Source organism: Carcharodon carcharias, chromosome 15 (genome assembly GCF_017639515.1).
Source record: "Carcharodon carcharias isolate sCarCar2 chromosome 15, sCarCar2.pri, whole genome shotgun sequence".
In the NCBI taxonomy this organism is placed as follows: Eukaryota; Metazoa; Chordata; class Chondrichthyes; order Lamniformes; family Lamnidae; genus Carcharodon; species Carcharodon carcharias.
Genome location: NC_054481.1, coordinates 115,568,712 through 115,591,527, shown reverse-complemented (window position 1 = coordinate 115,591,527; position 22,816 = coordinate 115,568,712).

Sequence of the window (22,816 nt, the reverse complement as noted above, 5' to 3'; positions counted from 1 at the left end):
TCCTTAAATGAGCCGCCACAGACACGAAGGGAAGAAAAATCTCCTCCTGCCCTGTCTCATGCTTTAAATGTGATCACTCCACAACTTAGGTGAAACTGCACGTGAAATAATCTACGGTACAGTCACTGAAAGTTTCTTCCTGTAAAGACTGCAATTTCGCTTGGCCAGTTTCCACTCGGTTTAATATTTATTCTGCCCTTTCGCCTCTGGTCGTCCATAAATGTTTGAACGCAGCCTGTTACCCATCCATCAACATTACATTTCCCTCCATTTTTGCGTTTCACTCTCCCTCCTGGTGTAACTTGTTCTTTGCTTCAATCTGCGCTTCAATTCCTCTCCCAGTTTGAATCCAGTCTGATCAACACTTTTACTTCCCAACCAGTTCAAAAGGACCCTTTTTTTTTCTCTCCTCTAGTGAAAAAACAAGGATAAAAGGAGCAATTTGCTGAGTTGGAGCGAATCCCCCGGGCCTCCTGTTTATCATATTAAATGTGACCCAGTCCCTGACAGCAGCCTTCAGCCAGGACGGCGCCTCGCAGCGAGGAAAATCGCGGAAACGCCTCCGTCTCATTGAGTTCACACAGCCCCAACCCGCTGCTCACACAGAGAGAGAGAGAGAGACAAGTCCCCAGCTCCGGGCGCACAATCAATGTGGGAGCATCTCTGAAAAATCGATTCGATACTCCAGGAAAAGCTCCTGAAACGGTAAATTGAAGCCAGTTTTGGGAGCAGGTTGAAAGGGGGCTTTGGGCACGCGACAGGCCTTTGAAAGAACCCAAGACCAAACACAACCTCGATGGACTCTCCTGGAGCTTGTTTAAGTCACTCGAGTTTGATTGGAGACATAAAAGCTCGATGGGGGAATGAATAGCCGAGAAAGCCCCAATGAGGCGCATTAACATCCTATTGAGTTCAGGCAACAGAGTTGAAAGGAGTTTGTGAAGAGGCAGCAGTGAGTTGATGGCCACCGCCCGGGACAAACAGTCCATTGTCTTTCTGGTGCCGTTAAAAAAAAAAGCAGCCGACCCTCATTCTTAAACATGAGCTGCTTGCAATTGTTGTGGGCTGATGTGGAAAACATCTGCTGGAGGAGATAAAAGTACAAGCAAGTTTTGGGATGGGAAGCTAGACAGGACTGGAGGGAGAGTGAAGCGGTGAATGAAGCGCGCCCTCGCTGTTGAAACCTGTATCCGATAGGTGCAATTTAACACTTGGTCAATTGCCCACTGCACGGCAGCAGGGTGGCCCCACGCTTCACCCATTGCCCCTGCCCCTCTGCTAAGATCAGTGATGTCTCCGCAGTTACAATCCTATTGGCCCCTCTTCCAAACGCTCAGTGCTCTCACTGATGGATTCAGTCAACAGCGACGTGTTCCTGCGGACCGACTGCATCTCCAAGTCGCCACCAATTTCCCTTCACTTATGGAACGAGCACTTTCTACAGGGCAGGAGGACGCTTTGATCGGGATTAATGTGACCGCCCCCCCCCAACCCCCACCTTCGGTTTAATCTCTTGACAATGGGGAGGCGTGGGGAAGGACCGACCGGTAACGAGCCGTGTGTTTTAATGATCATTCATTGTGTTACAGAGGAGGACACGAGCCCCGGTGTTTGTCATGAAGATAGCTTCTGGCGCTATTCAAATGCAGCAGAGAATGAATGGGGGACTAGCGACAGTCACCTTTAAGCAGATCCGCCTGCGGGACTCATGGCCCCTCGAGAGGGCAGCTGTTCCCGGCAGGGGAGCGGGGCAAAATCAATGAATTAGAAGCATGAATGGGGAAATCCTTTGGGATTCACCTCCAGACAGTATAAAGTTGGGATAATTGCTCCTTGGACTTCTTTTAGCAGGTTCGGGTTATGACACAGGTAGGACAATTTCATGGGTATAATGGATCAAAGCGGCTGAACTCGGATCCTTCAGATGGTTCACCCACTGAAGCAGAAGCGGGGAAATTAAGGCTGGCTTGCAGTCATTACACACAGACATCAAAACTAGCCCACAGTAACTGACTCACACTAGCATTAACACGCATCCCCCCACCCCCCCCCCCCCACCCCCAACACACGTCCCCTATCGCACCCACTGACACATATACCAGCCCCACTTCTTCGCTAACACGCCTGCAAGGCTTTGGATGAGATAACTGGGGCCTGAGTTTGTGAAAGCGGGTGTAAAAATATGTCCATCCCTCGCTCCTCCCTTGAAAGCAGGACTCAATGTCACAGGCACTGGCTGCCCGCTGATACCCTCAACCCTGCAAGTGTCGAGTTATTGGACCTTGGGGAACGTCACCTAATTGTATCCTCATTGGGCCAGTTCACAGACTGTCAAAGTTCATGATCAAGAGCTCCCTTCTGTCTGCCCTCACTTCCTGAACTGTACAGGGTAGTCTGTGAATGTAGATTGGAGCACACTGAGAGCTCCAACAGCACACATATATCCCTGATGTGAATCTGTTTATAATTATAAATCTAAAAAAACGATCATCCTCTTTGGTTATAATCACACTGTGGGGATGCATTTTGGCTCAAGACATTATGGGAGATATGTTCGCTCATTATTTCCCCTGTTCCCAATTCTGCTGCTGGGAATGAAACAGGGCAGACCACCCAGCATCGAACTAGGCACTGGAAAAGACAATGGCAATCTCAGCCCCATCAACTCTGCAAAGTCCTCCTTACTAACATCTGGGGGCTAGTACCAATAACTGGGAGAGCTGTCTCACAGACTAGTCAAGCAACAGCCTGACAGTCATCCTTATGGAATCATACCTTACAGAAAATGTTCCAGACACCACCATCACCATCACCATCACCATCCCTGGGTATGTCCTGTCCCACCAGCAGGACAGGCCCAGTAGAGGTGGCGGCACAGTCGTATACATTTGGGAGAGAGTTGCTCTGGGAGTCTTCAACATCAGCTCCAGACCCCATGAAGTCTCATGACATAGGCAAGGAAACCTCCTACTGATTACTGTGTACTGCCCTCCCTCAGCTGACAAATCAGTGCTTCTCCATGTTGAACATCATTTGGTTGAAGCACTGAGGGTAGCAATATGCAGAATGTACTCTGGGTGGGGGACTTCAATGTCCATCACCAAGAGTGGCTCTGTAGCACCACAACTGACCAAGCTGGCTGAGTCCTAAAGGACATAGCTGCTAGACTGGGTCTGTGGCAAGTGGTGAGGGAACCAACAAGAGGGAAAAATATACTTAATCTCATCCTCACCAACTTGCATGCCACAGACGCATGTGTCAATGACAGTTTTGATAGGAGTGAGAACCACACAGTTGTTGTGGAGACAAAATCCAACCTTTACATTCAGAATACCCTCCATCATGTGTGGCACTACCACTGTGCTAAATGGCATAGATTCTGAACAGAACTAGTAACTAAAGACTGGGCATCCATGAGGTGCCGTGGGCCATCAGCAGCAGCAGAATTGTACTCGAACACAATCTGTAACTTCATGGTCTGGCATATCCCTCACTCTACCATTACCATCAAGCCAGGGGATTAACTCTGGTTCAATAAAGAGTGCAGGACGGCATGCCTAGAGCAGCACCAGACATATCTAAAAATGAGGTATCAACCTGGCGAAACTATAACATGGGACTACTTGCATGCCAAAGAGCATAAGCAGCAAGTGATAGACAGAACTAAGCAATTACGTGATCAACAGATCAGATCTAAGTTCTGCAGTCCTCTCACATCCAACTATGAGTGGTGGTGGACAATTAAACAGCTCACTGGAGGAGGAAGCTCCACAAATATCCCCATTCTCAATGATGGGGAGCCCAGGACATCAGCGCAAAAGATAAGGCTGAAGCATTTGCTACAATCTTCAGCCAGAAGTGCCGAATGGATGATCCATTTTGGTCTCCTCCAGAGGTCCCCAGCATCACAGATGTCAGTCTTCAGCCAATTCAATTCACTCCACATGATATCAAGAAACAGCTGAAGGCACTGGATACTGCAAAGGCTATGGGCCTTGACAATACTTCAGCAATAGTACTGAAGACTTGTGCTCTAGAACTTGCCGCATCCTAGCCAAGCTGTACAAGTACAGCAAAACATTGGCTCTACTCAGCTTTTTGAAAATTGCCTAGGTATGCCCTGTACACAAAAAGCAGGACAAATCCAACCTGGCCAATTACTGCCCCATCAGCCTACTCACGATTATCAGTAAAGTAATGGAAGGGGTCATCAACAGTGCCATCAATCAGCACTTGATTAGCAAAACTTGCTCACTGATACCCAGTTTGGATTCCGCCAGGGCCATTCAGCTCCTGACCTCATTACAGCCTTGATTCAAACATGGACAAAAGAGCTGAACTCCAGAGGTGAGGTGAGAGTGACATCAAGGTTGCATTTGATCGAGTGTGGCTTCAAGAAGCCCTAGCAAAACTGGAGTCAATGGGAATCAGGGGGAAAACCGTCCACTGATTGGAGTCATACCTAGCAGAAAGGAAGATGGGGTTGTGGTTGTTGGAAGTCAGTCATCTCAGCTCCAGGACATCACTGCAGGAGCTCCTCAGGGTAATGTCCTTGGCCCAACCATCTTCAGTTCCTTCGTCAATGACCTTCATTCCATCATAAAGTCAGGAGTGGGGATGTTTGCTGATGATTGCACAATGTTTGGCACCATTTGTGACTCCTCAGATACTGAAGCAGTCCATGTCCAAATGCAGAAAGACCTGGACAATATTCAGGCTTGGGCTGACAAGTGGCAAGTAACATTCATGCCACACAAGTGCCAGGCTATGACCATCTCCAACAAGAGAGAATCCATCCATCACCCCTTGACATTCAATGGCATTACCATCACTGAATCCCCTACTATCAACATCCTGGGAGTTACCATTGACCAGAAACTGAACTGGACTAGCCATATAAATACTATGGCTACAAGAGCAGATCAGAGGCTAGTAATCCTATGGCGAGTAACTCACCTCCTGACTCCCCAAAGCCTGTCCACAAGGCACAAGTCAGTCGTGTGATGGAATACTCTCCACTTGTTTGGATGACTGCAGTTCCCAAAACACTGGAGAAGCTTGATACTGTTCAGGACAAAGCAACCCATTGATTATTTGTGGATGTGTTGCCATTCACTCCCTCCACCACCGACGCACAGTGGCAGCAGTGTGTACTATCTACAAGATGCACTGCAGGAATTCACTAAGAATCCTTAGACAGCACGTTCCAAACCCACGACCACTTCCATCTAGAAGGACAAGGGCAGCAGACACATGGGAACACCATCACCTTGAAATTCCCCTCCAAGTCACTCACCATCCTGACTTGGAAATATATCACCGTTCCTTTACTGTCACAGGGTGAAAGTCCCTTCCCAACAGCACTGTGGGTGTATCTACACACATGGACTGCAGCGGATCAAGAAGGCAGCTCACCAACATCTTCTCAAGGTTAACTAAGGATGGGCAATAAATGCTGGCTCAGCCAGCAAAGCCCACATCCTGCGAATGGATAAAAAAAGGTCAATCCACTCACCCTTAGCAACTGCTTCAGAGCACCTTTAGCAGATGCCCAAGAGTGTGTCAGCTGCCTTATTCATTAAGCAGGTGTTGTGGTTAATCTTGGTTTATGCCCCTGGAAAGGACACCAAAAAATGAGTTTTCATCTTGAAAAGAAAGGCAATGAGCCAAGGCCTCAACACGAGATGACTGTCAACGAGCAAATTAAAGTTTTACAAGGTGAAAAGTGAGGACAGGGGCACATGGACTGAAGTGAACCTTTAGCGACAAACATGTTTTACTTAATGCTAAATGCTCCCCCACTCCTTCCTTCCAACTCTTCCCCTTCAGCCCCTTTTGATTGTAAACAGGCACTTAAGTGAAAATAACTATTGCCATCTTTCTCGGAGATTTCACTGCAGGGGTAACAAAGGATTAATATCAGACAATTCAAAGGATTAATATCAGACAATGCTGTTATTGTCTTCATTAAAATGGTTCAGTACACCCACTGCAAAGACCCATAGAGGCCAGGAGACCCGTTATAAAATCCAGTTAATCTGCAGTAATTTGGACTCAATGGATGACTGCAATATGAACTCCTGTTCAAGGCGGTGCTTCCATGATGGTTTCTTTTTAGTCCCTCCCTTCTCTTAGATGCCTCTCCACTTGCCTGGGTGGGTGTAGCTGTAATAAAACAAGTTCAACATCATCCAAGATTTAGCAGTCTGTTTGATCAGCAGCCCATCCGCCTCCACCTTACACATCCACTCCCTGCACCACCAGGATGCAATGCACTTCTCGCTAAGGCCTTTTGGACAGCCCCTCCCAAACCTGTGAGCTCCACTACCTAGATGCCCAAAGGCAGCAGGTGCATGTGAACACCACCACCTGTAAGTTCCCCTCCAAGTAACACACCATCCTGACTTCAAAATCTAGCAGCTGTTACTTATTCGATGCTGGGGCAAAATTCTGGAACACCTGACCTAAAAGCACAATGTGCCTTCACAGTAGGGACTGCAGAGGCTTTAGGAAGTACATTACCCATTGTCTCAAGGGCAACGAGCAATTGATAATAAATACCAGTATTGCCAGCTCCACACACATCAACAACAAATATTTTAAAACTTGCACTGGCACATGGCTCCAAGGGTATTAATTTGTTCCTGGTATCTGGTTGGTCCCTTCTTCATGTGGGATCCTGAATATTTAACATCTGGGATTTCATTTCCACCCATTACAGCCCTGCAGGTGCTGCTGGATCCCTCTGATGGCTCTCCTAAGGGATCCATCATATCTTAGCCTGCGCTTAAGCTTGTTCAGGAAAGTGTGGCACTATAGCTGAGCCTGAACTAGTCTTCACCTGATTCCTACAAACATGCATTTGTGGTGATCCCACCTTAACCCAGGGACACTGACTGTAAAGGTGGTCTCCCATTTGCTGTCCTAAATTGGCAAAAGGCAGCAATTAAAGTCAGGAGATTGGTCAGCAACAGCTCAAGGTGCTGTCAATATGGATTTGAGCATGCCACATACATACATTAGATAAAATTGCTCCAGAAGGATAAGAAGCGGTACAAAAGCTATGCTCTGGTATATTATGTTACAAACAGCAGACATTTAATTGTCTTCTGCATATTTCATGCTTCTTCCTGCAAAGCATGTACTTTAAACAGTTTCTGAGGAGATTGTTCTACTTGTCAACACATCTCTGAACATTTACTAAAGTTTGTAGCTTCAGAAATGACAGGGCAATGGAGATCAGGCTGTAAAGAAAATCAAAACGCAGATTATCCGGATCATTCTGTCAGTCGCTGCATCTAAACATTACCGTTTCAGTATATCCTGTCTATCCAGTGAATGTAGGGTCAAGACCTTTGATCCCAAGAGGTCAGCTTTGGTCAACCATGGGTTAGGCCTTTTCTCTTTATTCCTTGCACACCTTCCAACGAATAAACACAAATAAACAGGGATAAACATGCTGATCAAGAGTCTTTGAAGAGCTATACCTATATGTAGTGAATCTGTATTCAGACCTCATATTGGTTGATTCTATAGACAAACAATTGAAATCTGTGAAAAATTCATTATTTCCCATTAGCTACTAGGAACAGGGTACGATCAGTATTGAAAGTGGGGCATAAATCATGAAAGATTGATCAGTGCATACCAGGAGATCCCAGGTTTAAGCACTGGTATGTTCCTAGTTAGTTGATCTGAGGTGGGGCTGTAGTTAGGCTGGGAATCCTGCTTGATCACTACTCCTCCAACTACTAATCAATGTCCCCAATTTACACTTTCCTGGCTGGAAAGTGTAGATCATGGACATTGAGGGAAGATGAGATTGTGATCATCTGGAATGCCCTACATGGTTGAATAATCTGCAGATATTGAAAAACAGGCAAACCCATGAGAAATGACCTCTTACAGCTATGGCATTAGTGGTGCTTTGTGGCTTTGGACTGTTAATACTCTGAATATTGTCTATTCCTGAGGATGTGTGTGCTTTGGGTCTCCTCAGGATTCAGGGCCAGCTTTGTGCACTCCAGCATTGAACCTGCATGAGGCAGGCATCCAGTGTCCACCAAACCCTATAGGACTCATTTCCCAGAGCCTTGAACATGTCTTCCTTACCTCCCTAGGCAGGTCAATGGTTAAACTCCTTTCTTTGGAGGATCCTGGTCATTTCCCAACCCAGGATGTCACTGGTGGAGCCCAGGTTTGCCCATCTAGAGGCTAATTGTTGTTGTAAGGTACCTTCACAAGGTTACACATGTCTTGGCATTACCATTGTATTTGGCATTACAGAACTCGAGATAGGAGTTGGCAGCAGAGCTGATGGTTCATTAATTTACTGCTCATAATCATAGTCAGAAATCACTGAGTTGCAGTTCCAATTGTGGCCTCTTGTACATTCTCAGTTTTCTTCGCTCAATCGTTGGTGGCTGTTCCTTCAGATGCCCAGGTCCTAGAATTCCCTCCCTAAATCTCTGCACCTCTAAGTCACTCCTCAAAGTCCTGGAACTCTCTCCCTAACAGCACTGTGGGTGTACCTGCACTACCTTCTCAAGGGCAATTAAGGATGGGCAATAAATGCTAGCCTAGCCAGCGACGCTCACATCCTGCGAAAGAATAAAAAAAAAACCTCTGACTAAATTTTAGACCATTGGTCCTATTACTATCTTAAGTAGTTCAGTGTCAAATTTTGCCTGATAACACTCCTGGGAAGCACCTTGGGACATTTTTACTGCACTATAAAGGTGCTATATGAATGCAAGTCATTGTAATCCCATTGCCACACTATGGCTATTGAAATACCAGTCTCAGTGCGTAAGTAACAGAGGTTGACAGATTGGCCATGGTTCAGAGGTTCAGGCTGGGGCCTAATGCTCATCATTTTCAATACACAGTCCATGTGGCTTGTACTGATGTATGCTCTCGGCAGGAATTCTCCACTGTTTCACACTGGAGTCAAGAAGGTTGGCAGACAATTCTTAGTGGGATGGTGCTGGGACAACACATGGCAAGGCTAGTACACCTTTGGCTCAGCGCAGACATGAGCAACTGGGGCAGGAACTCCCATCCTGGGGTCTCTCCAGCGAAGCTCTGTCCTTGACACCATTTACCTTGTAAAGGGGCAAGTGGAGCCTCTGCTGGAAACTGGAATGATACATGGTGCAATCCCAGAGAGATGTTGGCCCTCGAACTTTATTTGTAATTAACATTCCCTTATAAACAAATTTTGAAAGGTGAAATTAGAACTTGAATCGATAATCGCAGTAAAACACAAGTTAAAATGGCACAGAAATATTACCATGTAATTTCCCTATCAATAGTCCTTTATCCACTTTACACCACATCAGTTGGAGGGACTTGAAAATGATAGTGAACAAAGGAAATTGAACAATCTTGAACCATCCTATTAGGAAATAAGTTATAACAACTCACCAAGTTTTACTCCAACAGGCTGTCACATCTCTGCAACCTCAACCACCAAGAAGGGCAAGAGCAGCTACAGATTGGGGGCACCATCACCTCCAAGTTCCTCTCTGAGTCATACACGTTCCTGACAGACATATATCGCCATTCTATCATCACAATTCTAACACGAGTGTGGGAGCACCATCACCATACAGACTGTAGTGGTTTCAGAAATTGAGCAATCACCACTTTCACTGGGCAAGTAGAGATGGGCAAAAAATATCAGCCTTACCAGAGACACCCATGTCCCAAGATTGAATTAATAAACTAAGATTAAATTATTTCTTTATTCAGTCACTTCTCCATCTCACCCAACATTTTTGTCTTAATCTTTCCTTTCTTCAAATTAAGCAAAGGCAAGTCCATGTAAAGTTGAGATCACAAGACAATGTCTCAAACACAGCACATGACAACAGTCACTGTACTTCAACATGTAATTCACTCTGTAAACCAGAAATGTTAACATGAAGTTTCCCATACAAATGCATTTCATTTTCAACAATAATATAAAATATATATAGTGAGTGGTTCAAGAAATCCAAATACAGATATTCACATCACACTTAATTTAGTGCTGTTTGTCCTGGTGAATGTTTTATTCACTGCTCTGTCCCAAATAGATCAAACGTATTTTACTTCCTTGAAACTTTGTTTTGTATTTCAAGCTATAGTCTTACTGCCGTAAGAAACATTTTTCTATCCATTTTATTCAGTATCAACACTGGTTAGATACAGAGTATAGCTCCCTCTGCACTGTCCCATCAACAACTCCCAGGGTCAGGTACAGCATGGGTTAGATACTGAGTAAAGCTCCCTCTACCCTGCTACAACATTGAGTTAATCCTAATCAATTTTGCACATTCTATTTCCCACATCAATTAGATCCAATGAATGAGGTCAGTTTAGCACCACATTGAGTGGTTTTGTCTGGTGCAGCTGGACCCATAAGGGTGGGGAGGGGGATGCATGCAAAGCAGAAAAACTGCCCAAATCACATTTCACTTAGTACTCTCAGAGCCAACAAAAAGAGGCAACTGTTGCCCAGTCAACTTGGCTCAATTCAAATCTGCAGGCACAAGGACAGCACTGTTGCCTTATCCCATCTCACATCTGCTCAAACATAGGAGTGCAGTGATCGTTCTCTATCAGTTTTTAAGACAAATTGAATTTCTCATCCAAGAGTACAAGAAGCAGCTCTAGGACTTTTCCAAAAACGGAAGCTTGTTACGGGAGGTCTGTATCTAGCAGACTGACAGGACCAGTCTGGCCAGTTCCTGTTCATGTCTCTCGTCCTCCCTTGGGAAGGTGGGGAAAACACCTTGTGATCTCTTGCAATTCTACCCAACAACACTCTGTGATGGCCCTGAATCTATTGCCACTTGTTGAAGGTGCCAACACTTGCCATGGTCACAAGTGGCAGCATTAATGGCTTCTTCCCCCATTCACCATCCATGTGGCATAAATGACAGTGGGATCATCCTCCTCCTATTCATATGGGCTTTGTTGTTAGGAGACTGCGACTGAACATCTGTTCCAGCTTTGACCACACAGACAGAAACAGATACACATATTCCCAGTTTTTGCTGATTGTGGTTCTACCTGTGCACTGAACTGGCACTGGGAGTGTCAGACTGTATTATGGGCTCAACAGCCTTAATATATACTCTTCCTGAAACAGTAACTACATTTCAAAAGTACGTCATAGGCTGTAAAGCACTTTGTCCAGTCCTGAAGTGATGAAAGTCATGACATTCATGCAGGTTCTCTCTTTCGCTTTGGAATATCCTCAGTCTAAGTTGTTGGAAGCTGAAAACCTTTGACAATCTGTAATTCAGTAATTTATTATCCTGAAACTTCAAAGCAGGTAAAACGGGCAGGGCAGAAGAAGAGGAATAATCTATCAATTTCAAAAAACGAATCTGCATAGATATTTGTATCTCCAACTGTCCCAGCGGTATTAAATATGCTGGAAATTCACAGTCATCCACAACCATGAATATACACGTTGTGAGAAACCAAGTCGAGTCCAAAACGAACAAGTCCAGGTGCTATTATGAAACAGCCAGGAGTCGTTCAGTTAGCCAAGAGCAAACCCAAGAGAAGCCGATCACTCTGACCAGATGATTTTCGTTGTCCTGGTGGTAGGGATTCTGCTGCCCTTCATGGGAGCTGCCAGCAGAGCCTGGCTCCCTTTCGCCCACTTTGCACTTTAGTTCCATTTGGTCTGGGCATGACCAGGGTCAAAGAAAGGGGATCCACCGTTTTCTCCTTGGGTTTCAAGTTGCACAAGTGAAGAGGTCCAGAGCCTTGCCAGAGTCTGAGGCCTCGTGCTCTGCTGGCAGGTTTACAATCACATCCGAAACCCCAACCCCTGGTCACACTGGGGTCTTGACATCGCATTTCCTATGAAGGCCCTTGTAATCAGCACCGGCCTACAAAATATCAAGAATGAAATCATTTCAAATTCATATTTGTCAGCAAATTTATCTCAACACTCTTGGACCTCACTAGATTTGAAGGCGAAGAAGAACAATGTGCATTTATAAAGCGCCTTCAATGCAGTAAAATGTCCCAAGGCACTTCACAGCACCATTATCTATTACCAGGATCCAAACCGGTTGGTGGAATCAAAACCGAGACAAAAGGTTTTTCCTTACCGAGAGAGTTTGTTGAGTTTGTTCAGTCTCACCACTCCTTACGCACCCAGCGTCCCAGCTGTCCTCCATTTATACGTGCTCAAAGAACTTAATTAAATAACGTCCTTCAACTGTGTATCTGAACAATATAATTAATATACTATTCACATTATCAAACAAAAATTGACACCAAGTCACATAAGGAACTACTTGAACAGGTGACCAAAAGCTTTGTCAACGAGTTAGGTTTTAAGGGACACCTTAAAGGGGGAAACATAGGTATAAGGAGCAAGTTCCAGAGTTCCAGAGATTAGGGCCTTGGCAACTGAAGGCACAGCTGCCAATGATGCAGTGATTAATATCAGGGAGAATATCTTGCAAATGGTACCTCTTTCTTACAAACAATTTGAATTTCCTTCATTTAATTTCCAAGCCCTTGACTTTCTGTAAGAATTCTCCGAAGTTCTCCCTGTCACTCTCATAATGTCCAAAATTACATAATCAAGAATCTACACAGAAATGAGCTATTAGGCTCAACTTTTTAAAAAATTCTTTCACAGGATGTGTGTGTCACTGGCCAGACCAGCATTTATTGCCCATCCTTAATTGCCTATGAGGAAGGTGGTGATGAGGCACCTTCTTGAACCGCTACAGTCCATGTGGTGTAGGTACACCCACAGTGCTGTTAGGGAGGAAGTTCCATGATTTTGAGCCAGCGACAAAGAAGGAAAGGTGATATATTTCCAATTCAGGATGGTGAGTGGCTTGGAGAGGAACTTGCAGGTGATGGTGTTCCCTTGTATCTGTTGCCCTTGCCCTTCTAGGTGGTGGAGGTCATGGGTTTGGAAGGTGCTGTGGAAGGAGCCTTAGTGAGTTGTTGCAGTGCATCATGTGGATGGTACACATTACTGCCACTCTGGGCTGCTTTGTCCTGGATGGTGTCGAGCTTCTTAAGTGCTGTTGGATCTGCACTCATCCAGGCTGGTGGAGAGTATTCCATCACACTCCTAACTTATGCCTTGAAGATGGTGGACAGGCCATGCGGAATCAGGAGGTGAGTTACTCATCTGTGCAGCTTTTGACCTGCTTTTGTAGGCACAGTATTTATATGGCTAGTCTAGTTCAGTTTCTGGTCAATAGTAACACCCAGGATGTTGATCGTGGGGGATTCAGCAATGGTAATATCATTGAATGTCAAGGGGCGTTGATTAGATTCTCTCTTGTTGGAGATGGTCATTGTCTGGCACTTGTGTGGCGTGAATGTTATTTGCTACTTGTCAGCCCAGGCCCGGATATTGGCCAGGTCTTTCCGCATTTGGACATGGACTGCTTCAGTCAGTATATGAGGGGGTCACACATCATGCTGAACATTGCGCAATCATCAGTGAACATCCCTACTTCTGACCTTATGGTGGGAGGAAGATCATTGATGAAGCAGCTGAAGATGGTTGGGCCTAGGACACTACCCTGAGGAACTGATGTAAACAGCAATCAGATTGGAGAGTGGGAGATAACTTAATTTGTGAATGAAGAATGACCTTCAGACTTGCAGGATTGCTAGACTTACATCTTAACTAAGCTAACATCCCCATAGCTCACAAGTGTGAAACCACACAGATATCTAAAATATCTTCATAACCAGGTAATTCGCTTAAGGACAAAATAAGAGGAAGAGCACAGAACAAATCCCTACCTTCTAAGACTGAGGTCTACTTCTCTGTGTGTGACTTTGTTTCATGATCATCTTCAGATGAATGGTTTCATTCATGTGAAGTTTGACTTTTATGTTTCAGTGAAGGTGTGCTATAGCTCTCCAGGTATCAGAGGATGAAATCATATTGATACTGAATCTGAGTCTTTATCAGAAGACAGCATGTCAACTTGAGCATTCGACAACCGGGAACACACTCCGAGGAGGCTAGGCCAGAAACGACAAGAACCAGGTTTTCACACCTCCAACATCTTTACCACCCCCAACCCCACATGCCCATCTCCTTAATTACACTCCCTATCCCCATACTTCCTTCCACCCTGCCCCTCCTGGCTCCCATTTCAGCTCCTTCCATTGTTTCATGAAGCTTTCATTCATTGTTTGGGCACCAGCCCCTCTTCCCAGTTTGGGCACGTGCCACCTTCCTGACATGAGGGGATCAGGGGTTATCGGGGCATGTGCGAGGGTCAGGGGTTATCAGAGTAAAGTTCCAGCTTCTGCTTTCAACATACAGCGGGTTCCTGAGCCAAAGCTTAGCTCAGAGCTTCATGGGATGGAAGCGGCTATTGGGATTTTGGATAGGAAGGTCAGTACAGGCGCCATGCAATTACCCAACCACTAATGGACAGGGAAACACATAGGGAACACTGACCACAGCACACAAACTTCCAATCAACATTCCCAGAGCTCAAAGGCCTCCAATCAACATTCCCAGAGCACAAAGGCCTGACCTAGTGAATAAAACTGCCAGCAAAATTCCCACACAGCAAAATTTCCACACACCAATCAACGGATGGGAATCAGGAGCAGGAAACTGATTGCTTGTTCTCTGATAACCCCTGACCCTCACACGTACCCCGATCACCCCTGACCCTCACACATGCCCTGATATCCCTGACCCTCGCATGTCAGGAATGGTCACTTGACTAGCCAAGGGGCACTGAGGCAAACTGCAATTCTCCTCCTATTGCCCCCGATCCCTGGGGAGTGCACAACAATGTGTTGACACACACGGGTCTCCCAAACTGAAACCAAACAGCCGATGCTGAACCTGATGATACCATCAACACAGGTGATCTGCTGGGATGATGGGATTCTCTGCTGGCTCCTGGCAAGATTCCCAATGATTGTTGTGCCATCTTATTCCAGTGATCTCTGTGGTGAGTTTGAAGGACCTGCCTTACATACCTCTGCAAAAGAAAATTTAATTTAAGATTAAAAACTCATTGAGAAACACGTTCAGGAAAATACTCTTCAAACTTTGCTTCATTCCAGTGAGATTCCATTGACAATGAGCAGGATGAAGGAATGGGAGGTCATCACTCGCTCCTCACTGCGGAGACTGTAACATAGGGCGTCACTCAGTCCTCACTGTGGAGACTGTAACATAGGGCGTCACTCAATCCTCACTGTGGAGACTGTAACATAGGGCGTCACTCGATCCTCACTGTGGAGACTGTAACATAGGGCGTCACTCACTGCGGAGACTGTAACATAGGGCGTCACTCGATCCTCACTGTGGAGACTGTAACATAGGGCATCACTCGCTCCTCACTGTGGAGACTGTAATGTAGGGCATCACACGCTGCTCACTGTGGAGACTGTAACATAGGGCGTCACTCGCTCCTCACTGTGGAGACTGTAATGTGGGGCATCACACGCTGCTCACTGTGGAGACTGTAACATAGGGCGTCACTCGCTCCTCACTGTGGAGACTGTAATGTAGGGCGTCACTCACTCCTCACTGTGGAGACTGTAATGTAGGGCGTCATTCGCTCCTCACTGTGGAGACTGTAATGTAGGGCGTCACTCGCTCCTCACTGTGGAGACTGTAACGTAGGGTGTCACTCGCTCCTCACTGCAGAGACTGTAACATAGGGCGTCACTCGTTCCTCATTGTGGAGACTGTAATGTAGGGCATCACTCACTCCTCACTGTGGAGACTATAATGTAGGGTGTCACTTGCTCCTCATTGCAGAGACTGTAACGTAGGGCGTCACTCACTCCTCACTGTGGAGATTGTAATGTAGGGCGTCATTCACTCCTCACTGTGGAGACTGTAACGTAGGGCGTCACTCGCTCCTCAATGCAGAGACTGTACTGTAGGGCATCACTCGCTCCTCATTGTGGAGCCTGTAACGTAGGGTGTCACTTGCTCCTCACTGCGGAGCCTGTAATGTAGGGCGTCACTCGCTCCTAATTGCAGAGACTGTAATGTAGGGTGTTACTCACTCCTCACTGCGGAGACTGTAACGTAGGGCGTCACTTGCTCCTCACTGTGGTGACTGTAACATATGGAGCATCACTCGCTCCTCATTGCAGAGACTGTAATGTAGGGTGTCACTCACTCCTCACTGCGGAGACTGTAACATATAGAGCGTCACTCGCTCCTCACTGCGGAGACTGTAACATAGGGCATCACTTGCTCCTCACTGCGGAGACTGTAACATAGGGTGTCACTCGCTCCTCATTGCAGAGACTGTAACGTAGGGTGTCACTTGCTCCTCACTGTGGTGACTGTAACATAGGGCATCACTCGCTCCTCACTGCGGAGACTATAACATAGGGCGTCACTCACTCCTCACTGCAGAGACTATAACATAGGGCGTCACTCACTCCTCACTGCGGAGACTGTAACATAGGGCATCACTCGCTCCTCACTGCAGAGACTATAACATAAGGCGTCACTCGCTTCTCACTGCGGAGACTGTAACATAGGGCGTCACTCGCTCCTCATTGCAGAGACTGTAACACAGGGCGTCACTCACTCCTCACTGCAGAGACTGTAACATAAAGAGCATCACTCACTCCTCATTGAGGAGACTGTAACATATAGAGTGCCACTCGCTCCTCACTGCGGAGACTGTAACGTAGGGCGTCACTCGCTCCTCATTGCAGAGACTGTAATGTAGGGTGTCACTCGCTCCTCACTGTGGTGACTGTAACATAGGGTGTCACTCGCTCCTCACTGTGGAGACTGTAATGTACAACATCATCAAGCCTGCAAATTTCTGCGGAGCAGGAAGAGTATTAAGAAATCACGGGTGGGGTACGGCTGTGTGATTTCAAAGGAAGATTTGCATTTATAAAGCATCTTTCACAACCTCAGAATGTCCTAAAGTGCTTTACAGTCAATGAAGTGCCTTTGAAATGTGGTTACTGTTGTAATGTAGGGGACTCGGCTGCCAATTTGTGCATATCAAGCTCCCACACACAGAAATGTGACAATGCCCAGATCATGTGTTTGGTGACGTTGATTGAGGAATATATATTGGCTATTACACTGGGGAGAACTCCTCCAGTCTTCTGCAAATAGTACCATGGGATCTTTTACGTCCACCTGAGGGGGCAATAACACAGCACCTTTGACAGTGCAGCTCTCCCTCAGTACCACACTGGAGAGTCAGCCTTGATATTGCGCTCGGGTCTCTGGAGTGGGATTCAAAACCACATCCTCAGACTTGGAGACGAGATTGCTATGAACCCAGCCACGGCCAGCAGCAAAGTTGAATTTTAATATCCTCTTGTTTGCAGGAGGTGGTGAGGTTCAAGGGAGCTCCACAGTTCAAAAGGAATAAGTTGGGAGATGGTGCGATGAGTCTTGACTTGTGTTGGGGAACCTGTAGGTTCTTTTTGAAAGGATTGAGTTTAGATGGGCTGAATGCCCTTTTTCACTTGTGTCTGTCTGAACAGGATGGGGAAGGAACGTGTGTGTGTAGGACGGTGTATCCATGGCTTAGCAGGACAGGAGTGGATTGTTCTGAGGATCAACGGCCAGAATAATATGGATTAAACAGAAACAGGGAAGAGAGATAGTGATGGAGAAAGATTTACAGCCTAGGTTTAAAATGAGAAGTTTGGGGAGTTAGCTGTGTTTCAATGGTCTAGAATATGCACGTCCACACAGACATGCGTGTGCACACACCTGACACATACGCTTAGCACTTCATGCTCATCACACTGTACCTGGTCCCCTTGCTTAGCCAGGTGTTACACTACACCATGCCCCCCTGCACAGCCTGGTGTCACACTACACCATGCCCCCTTGCTTAGCCAGGTGTCACACTACACCATGCCCCCCTGCACAGCCTGGTGTCACACTACACCATGCCCCCCTGCACAGCCTGGTGTTACACTACACCATGCCCCCCTGCACAGCGGTATCACACTCTACCATGCTCCCCTGCACAGCCTGGTGTTACACTACACCATGCCCCCCTGCACAGCCTGGTGTCACACTACACCATGCCCCCTTGCTTAGCCAGGTGTCACACTACACCATGCCCCCCTGCACAGCCTGGTGTCACACTACACCATGCCCCCCTGCACAGCCTGGTGTTACACTACACCATGCCCCCCTGCACAGCCGTATCACACTCTACCATGCTCCCCTGCACAGCCTGGTGTCACACTACACCATGCCCCCCTGCACAGCCTGGTGTCACACTACACCATGCCCCCCTGCACAGCCTGGTGTTACACTACACCATGCCCCCCTGCACAGCCGTATCACACTCTACCATGCTCCCCTGCACAGCCTGGTGTTACACTACACCATGCCCCCCTGCACAGCCGTATCACACTCTACCATGCCCCCCTGCACAGCCTGGTGTCACACTACACCATGCCCCCCTGCACAGCCTGGTGTTACACTACACCATGCCCCCCTGCACAGCCTGGTGTCACACTACACCATGCCCCCCTGCACAGCCTGGTGTTACACTACACCATGCCCCCCTGCACAGCCGTATCACACTCTACCATGCTCCCCTGCACAGCCTGGTGTTACACTACACCATGCCCCCCTGCACAGCCTGGTGTTACACTACACCATGCCCCCCTGCACAGCCTGGTGTCACACTCTACCATGCTCCCCTGCACAGCCTGGTGTCACACTACACCATGCCCCCCTGCACAGCCTGGTGTTACACTACACCATGCCCCCCTGCACAGCCTGGTGTCACACTCTACCATGCTCCCCTGCACAGCCTGGTGTCACACTACACCATGCCCCCCTGCACAGCCGTATCACACTCTACCATCCCCCCTCACCATAGACCCATGTAACAATGTAACACCGGAGCTCCTCCTCCCACTGTAATTTCTTCTGGGTCCCTACATGAGCCAGCTGATCCCCTATCTTAGTGCAGTTTATACAGCTGCAGATCTGGTGAAGACTCATCTATGTGAGGCCAAAGAGAAAACAGCTGCTATTAACTCATAAACTCGTAACCAGATCTTAATCTACTCCATGAGCCACGGCTTCACTTTTGTGTATTCCTGGAGATTTCATCACATAACCTCCCATCTCCAACTTATTAAACAGCTTCTCTTTTAAAAAAAATCTGCTTCAAATTTTTTTTATAATGAGTAATCAAAACTGAAAACTTCACAATTTTTTTAAACCTGATTTTACTGTGATTCTCACAGTAAACTCCTAATTCTTTGAGACTCCAGGGAAAGCTTGGAGGGTTGGCAACCACTACGCGTAGAACAAAAAGCACGGACCAACTTCCTTACTGAAGTCAGCAGCCTTATCCTGATCAATTTAAGCTGATTTGCGATACTGAATGTAGTTAACAGAAGACTACCGAACCTTTTCTTTCAATCAGCTTCAAATCTGGGAGTTCTGACGCTGGGGCATCATCAACCCGAAATGTTAACTCTGTTTCTCTCCACAGCTGCTGCCTGGTCTGCTAAATATTTCCAGCATTTTCTGTTTTTATTTCGAACCCGGGAGGATGAGAAGCTGCAATATCAGGTGTCTGCCACTGGAGGCCCTTGGAGCAAAGATGCTGGTATGGCCCCCACAGGTGACAGACAGCAGGTACTACAGCCGCTCACTCCACGATGGGCACAAGAGAGAGAGGCCATGAGGAAACCTTTCTTTAAAATACAGCAACTTGTTAAGATCTGGATTGGATGCATGGGAGGATGGTGGAGGTTGGTTCGTTGGTAACTTTCAAAAGGGAACTGGGTAAATATTCAAACGAGGAAATTTTCCAGGGCTTCGAGGAAGGAGCAGGGGAATGGGTATGAAGGGCTGAATGGCCTTGCACTGTGCTGTATCATTCTATGATAGTTCCCACTCCCTTCACAGATCCAAAGGATTTGCCAAAGCTAGTCTGATCGTCCCAAACCATAAGAACAGAGCAAATATGTAGGCAAATTTCTGAGTGCAAAAACAATAGGGCAGTAATAGTTGGAGACCTCAACTACCCCTCATATCAATTGGGATACGAACAGTGTGAAAGGCACAGAGGGCACAAAATTCTTGAACTGCATTCAAGAGAACTTCTTCAGCCAGCATGTAATAAGTCCAATGAGGTGGGGGGGGGGGGGGGGGGGGGGGGGGGGGGGCGTGGAGGGGGGGGGGGGGGGGGGGGCAATTCTTAAGAAATGAAGTTGGGCAAGCGATGGGGGACCATTTTGGAGATTACTGGCCATAATACAGTTAGATTTAGCATCATTATGGAAAAGGACAAAGATGGAACCGTTCAAAATTGGGAGAGACAAATTTTACAAAGCTGAGAGGTGAACTGGCGCACGTGGACTGGATACAGCTACGAGAAGGGAAAACAGTGTCAAATCAGTTAGGAGGTATTCAAAAACACAATTCTACCTGTCCCCACAAAAGAAAAAGGGTGATACTGCCAAATCTAGAGCCCCTGGTTATCCAGAAGCATACAGTGTAAGATAAAGCAGAAAAAGAGAGCTTATGACAGTCACAGAAAGCTTAATACTGTAGTAAGCCTAGAGGAGTATAGAAAGTACAGGGGTGAAGCAAAAAAGGAAATTATGAAAGCAAAGAGAGGATACAAAAAAGTACTGGCAGATAAAATCGAAGAAAACCCAAAGACGTTTTACCAATACATTAAGAGCAAGAAGATAACTAAGGAAAGAGTAGGGCCTGTCAGAGATGTACATGGTAACTTATGCGTTGATGCTGAAGGTGTGGGCAGGGTTCTGAATGAGTACTCCATCTTCGCCAAGGAGAGGGATGATGCAGACATTCTAGTTAAAGAGGAAGAGTGTGAAACATTAGATACAATAGGCATAATGAGAGAGGAAGTACTGGAGGGACTGGCATCCTTGAGGGTGGATAAATCACCAAGGCCGGATGGATTGTATCCCAGGTAGTTAAAGGAAACATAGAAACATACAAAATAGAAGTAGTAGGAGTAGGTCATTTGGCCCTTCAAGCCTGCATTGCCATTCAATATGATCAAGGTTGATCCTCTATCTCAACGGCATACTCCTGCTCTCTCCCCATACCCCCGACACCTTTAGCATCTAGAAATCTATGTCCTTCTTAAATATATTCAGGGACTTGGCCTCCACAGCCTTCGGTAGTAGAGAATTCCACAGGTTCACCACCCCCTGAGTGAAGAAGTTCCTCCTCATCTCAGTCCTAACTGGTGTACCCAATATCCCGAGACTGTGACACCTTGTTCTAAACCCCCCCAGCCCGAGGAAATATCATCCCTGCATCCAGTCTGTCTGGCCCTGTCAGAATTTTATATGTTTCAATGAGATCCCCTCTCATTCCTCTAAAACTCCAGTGAATACAGGGCCAGTCGGCCCAATCTCTCCTCATTTGACCATCCTACCATCCCAGGAATCAGTCTGGTGAACCTTTGCTGCGCTCCCTCTATGGCAAGTACATCCTTCCTTAGGTAAGGAGACCAAAACTGCACACACTATTCCAGCTGTGGTCTCACCAAGACTCTGTATAACTGCAGTAAGACATCCTTGCTTCCTACTCAAGTCCCCTTGCAATGAAGGCCAACATACCATTTGCCTTGTTAATTGCTTGCTGCACCTGCATGCTTACTTTCAGTGATTGGTGTACAAGGACACCCAGGTCCCTTTTCTCATCAACATTTCCCAATCTATCACCATTTATATAATACTCTTCCATCTGTTTTTCCTACCAAAGTGGACCAATTCATACTTACCGCGTTATACTGCATCTGCCATGTATTTGCCCACTCACTCAATTTGTCTGAATTGCCTTGAAGCCTCTTAACATCCTCCTCACCACTCACATTCCCACCAACTTTTGTGTCGTCAGCAAACTCGGAAATATTACATTTGGCTCCCTCATCCAAATCATTGATATAAATTGTGAATAGCTGGGGCCATAGCACTGAAACCCATTGGGCACTGCCTGACATTCCGAAAAAGACCCATTTGTTCCTACTCTCTGTTTCCTGTCTGCTAACCAATTCTCAATCCATGCCAATATATTACCATGTGCTTTAATTTTCCACACTAACCTCTTTTGTGGGACTTTATCAAAAGCTTTCTGAAAATCCAAATGCACCACATCCACTGGCTCTCCCTTATCTATTCTGCTAGTAACAAGGAGGATTGATGAGAGTAGTGTAGTGGATGTTATCTACATGGATTTTACTAAGGCATTTGACAAGGTCCCACATGGCAGACTGGTCAGAAAAGTGAGATCCCATGGGATACAGGGGAAGGTGGGGAGTTGGGTCCAAAATTGGCTCAGTGACAGGAAACAAAGGATAATGGTCGATGGATGTTATTGTGAGTGGAAATCGGTTTCCAGTGGTGTTCCACGGGAATCAATGTTGGGACCCTTGCTGTTTGTCATAGAAATTAATGATTTGGACTTAAATGTGGGAGACATGATTGGGAAATTTGCAGACGACAATAAATGGCCGTGTAGCTGCTAGTGAAGAGGATAACTGTCAACGCGAGAATGATATCAATGGTTCGGTTGATCGGGCGGCAAAGTGGCAAATGGAATTCAACCCACAGAAGGGAGAGGGGTTGGGGGGGGGGTGGTTGCAAGCAAAGCTAGAGAATACTTGATAAATGGGAGGATATTGAGAGGGGCAGAGAAAGTGGGAGACCTTGGAGTGCATGTCCAAGGGTCCCTGAAGGTGGCAGGAAAGGTGGATAAGGTAGTAAAGAAAGCATATGGAATGCTTTCCTTTATTGGAAAAGGTATTGATTACAAAAACAGGGATGTAATGCTGGA